Source organism: Choloepus didactylus, chromosome 20 (assembly GCF_015220235.1).
Source record: "Choloepus didactylus isolate mChoDid1 chromosome 20, mChoDid1.pri, whole genome shotgun sequence".
NCBI lineage: Eukaryota > Metazoa > Chordata > Mammalia > Pilosa > Megalonychidae > Choloepus > Choloepus didactylus.
Genome location: NC_051326.1, coordinates 39,573,120 through 39,577,450, shown reverse-complemented (window position 1 = coordinate 39,577,450; position 4,331 = coordinate 39,573,120). Strand labels below are relative to the sequence as shown.

At 36.0% G+C, this 4,331-nt stretch overlaps 1 pseudogene; it reads right to left on the bottom strand.

Annotated features, from left to right (window-relative positions):
- Positions 1-2,822: 2,822 nt before the first annotated feature.
- LOC119516474 lies at positions 2,823-4,331 on the bottom strand (annotated as a pseudogene).

The window sequence follows — 4,331 nt, the reverse complement described above, 5'->3', positions numbered from 1 at the left end:
TTGAGGGTGTAATGAGCTAGAATTAGTTTCATGGCTCTGGAGCTCAAAGAGATTGGAGCAGATGACAAAAGTGTGTGAGTCGTCTGAATATAGGTAGAAATTAAGCTATTACTAATGACCTCACCTTTTATGGGTCATATGGGATCCTGGGAAACCAGTGACAGCAGGTAAAACCAACAATATGGGGAACAAAATGGATGGGTCCATTGTACCAATTAGTTTATTCAGCAAAAATTATTGAGTATCTCCTACGTACAAAGCACTTGGCTTAGTGCTAGCTGCATAAAGATGGCTAACTCCATCCTTTCCCTCAGGTAGCTTTGTAATCTAGTAGAAAAGGCCATCCATCCATTTCAGTCATGCAGTTATTCATTCATGATGCAAAACTTTGGTGATTGATGATTATATGACAGAAATCAATTTAGGAAATAAAGGATGTTTAGTTATGTTAAAGAAAATGGCAGAATCCTGTCTGTCTATGGGCTAAAAATCTGGGAGTTTCTGAAAAACTTTGGTGAGAAGATTAACCTTGGTTAGAGTAATAAGGGTATGTTTCATAGGAAAAGCACTATTCAAATCCTATTTTCAGGTAAATAAAAGATAAAGAGAATTTCATCAGATGCAAAATAATGTGCAAATGTATGTAGTTGTGAAGAAATGACAATCAAAAATCAAATCAAATCACTCCATTTAACTAGAGTCAAAGGTGCATTTGAAGAGAAAAGTGAACAGTGTATGTTGGGGAGGGGGTAGGGAGTGGGAGGTGTGTGAAGGAGCAACATTCTCTATAAAAAGGAGTGTGAAAATGAGAAGAGGCTGATAAAAATGCATTTTATAGGAACAAGAGGCCCCAAGTAAGAAGAGAACCAGTGAAAAATCCCCTATGGATGGAATGGCAGGAAAAGGTCAATACGTTGATATCTAATATTTAAATTTTGTTATTTCTTGTTTTAGTCTATGTGCTCTGCTTTCTCTACTGCCCATGCTTTTACTAAAGATACCAGCCTTGTATTAGGGTAACTTTGAGTGAGTAAATGAAGAATAGAATTGTCTTTGGCATGGGACAAATTTCACTTTGAAAAATAAACAATCACATTTAGGTGGCTTGATTGAGAATTCACTGGAATTACAAAATGAAGTTAAAAGGTGACCAGAAGAAATATAAATCAGTGAGAAACCAGAGAGTTATAGGGAAAATGGAGTCATAGATCATGGATGGGGCTTTAATTTTTCAGCATGGTCCTCAGTCTTGGACCTACTCTGGTGAAACAGCCACTATCTTGAATGTTTCACAGCAAGGGAAATTAGGGATCATAGTAAATCAAGTAGTGGCTCTTAAACTTCCACCCAGAAATGGCTCACAGCATTTCTGGACATATTTCACTTGCCAAATATATCACATGACCAGACTTAACTTCAATGGAGCAGAGAAACACAATATTATCATGTACCTGTGAAGGGGAAACACTTGGTGAATAGCACTGATGACCAACCAACACAGATATTAAGGAAAAGGCATGAGAGTATTCTCGAGTACTTGGGAAGAAACGGAGGCTGGTAATTGAGTTACATAAGGACTAAATTTTCCAAATCATGTAGTTAGTAAACAACATGGCTAGAATTTAGTCTCTGAGTTTTCAAAAAATCTTTGAGTGTTCTTTCAAACACTCCAGAGACATCTGGGTAGGACTGATTACTAAAAATGTAACCATATGGTCCTTCCAGAAATCAATTTTTATTGATTGATAAGCCTCACATATAAAGGTTGGAGTCACATCATGGTAATTAATCCCATCCTTATTAAATTTGCTATTTATGAAATAATTTCTCCTCAAACAATTCAAGTATTTTCAAAATCCTTGGGGAGTTCACAATCTTATTTGATTATTTAAAAGACTGTGATGCCTCAGGATAATTTGCCCGAAAACTGATGCTAGACCTAAGTTAAAATAATCATTCTTCCTACTTCCTACACTATAGGAGTATAAATTAAGACATGAGGTTTTTTTTTTTTATTATTGCATTCTTCCATTTATATACTATGTAAATATAAATAAATCTATAGAGACAGAAACAGATTATTGGGTGTATAGGGCTGGGGAAGGATAGAGAGATTGAGAGGTGACTTTTAAGGGGTTTGGGATTTTCCTTTTGGTATTATGAAAATGTTCTAAAATTGACTGTGGTGATGAATGCATGATCTATGTTATATTAGAAGCCACTGATTGTACACTTTGCGAGGATTGCATGGTGTGTGAATATATCTCAATAAAACTGCTTTGGGAAAAAAAAAAAAAGAGGATATCTTCCAGAAACTCAGAGCATACATTAGAAGATGTCTAATATATCTTCCATCTCTAAGAGTCAATGAGTCATGTTTTCATCAAAAGCCACTAAAGGAACACTACTTTTTCTTCATACCATGAAAGTACTTTTATAAGTATATAATGTATCAGTTTTATCTAACACCTTTAATTTAATTCAACAATACTTTACAGTAAACACCCAGCATCTCTTATATTTAACAGACATTCAAAAAACATGAGCTGGTGATGATAATTAAAAAAAAAAAAAGTCATATACAAGTAGCTGATGTAAAGATAGTCAGATAATACATCATTTGGGTAGACTCTGTAAGTCTTCAAAACAAAAGGCAGTTGCAATTCTATTTCAAGGAAGTACTTATTAAGGTGAAGAATCACTGCCTAAATAGCGCTATTATTTATTTTGTCTTCACAAAACTCAAAACAATTGAGTTTGTTTACTATTAAACTGAACTTGTTTAAAAGTAAAGTCTTTGATGTATTTACTTAAATTTATTTTTATAACAAAGCACTTTTCATATAATTTAAAACACATATGCTTTGATTGAAAAGTGATTGTAAATGGATCCAGTTGTCATGCACATGTGATGACAACTTTGTCATTTCTTCTAGTAGTGTTGGCTCTGAACACTACTAGAAGGTGTAATTTTAGAAACAATGCAAGGTAGGCTTGGGCTAACTCAAGATCATGCTTTCTGTCTAACGTCATCCCAATCATTTTCAAGAAGCTCTGCATGACTTCTATAGATTCACCAAAATCAGGAGACAAGCTTCGCAGCTCCATTTCAATCCCTGATGGGCCTAATTCTTTCAGAAGACTGAGAGCAGATTCATATTTATTATTTTCTAGTCCTTCAAGTTTCAAACAGAAATCTGATTTTTGAGCCAAAATTCCAAGATTTACCACTTTAGAGTGCTGGGGATCATTATTTTGTTCAGGTGCTACATATCTGGGTACAAGGCCAGGAACTGTTGGAATGAAAAATGGTGCTGATTTGGGTACTTTGGGTGGTTCCTTTGGTTTATTCTTTTTCATAATAACATCAAGATTAAGAAGATTTATCTACCGTGATTCAGGAAAGAGTGAACAAGTCACCAAATGCTCATTCAACTGTTCTGGCAAATCATACTCATCATTTCATCATTTGGTTCTGTGGTTTCTTCTGACAATTCTACATCTTGGGTTTGACAAGTACCAGGAAGCATCACTATCGAAAGGACATAATCTGTAGGAAGTGGCTGCAATGAAACAACTGAATACAGGGAAATATTGGACCATAGATAAATTCTAAGGTGGTCCACATGGGAAGTAGCCAGAAAGTCTCCAGCAGGGGACATGGTAACATTGAACGGAGCTGAGTCCAACAAAAAGTAGTCTATAAGACACCCAGATGGAAGATCCCAAGTCTTAATAGAGCAATCCGTTGAAGCGCTTATTAACCAGCAACCATCAGGACTGAAAGCCACATCATTTATTTGGCCTTGGTGTCCAGAAAACTTTCTGACAATCTTTCTAGTTTCTACATCCAGAAGATGGATGGAGAAGTCATCCAGGGCGACTCCTCAAATACCACTGTCCCTATGTAGCAGCATCAGATTTGGAGATGAATCAAGGCTCAAAGAATGGATTAAAATTTTATTTTTAAAGTTCCAGAATTTGAGTAATCCTTCACTACCAGTTGTAATGGTCAGCTGGTTTAATCTGTCTACTGCAACACCTCTAACAGATCCTTTATGAGCTTGATCCTTGCCAAAACTTCCTCGATGTATACCAGACTGCATGTTGTATACATCTACTGCTCCTGATGAGAGGCCAATTACAGCAAATTTACCACAAGAAGTTAGATCCACTGCTGTTGCAGTTATGTCATCGTTCTTCAACTCTTTGGGCTTGAGAAAGTAAGCACCTATCGTAGCTCTTTGATAGTTCCAGGTTGAGCAAGATTGCTTACCTTGATGGCAAGCAATGATACCATCCCTAAGGTTGTTTTGTGTTACAATTTTCAT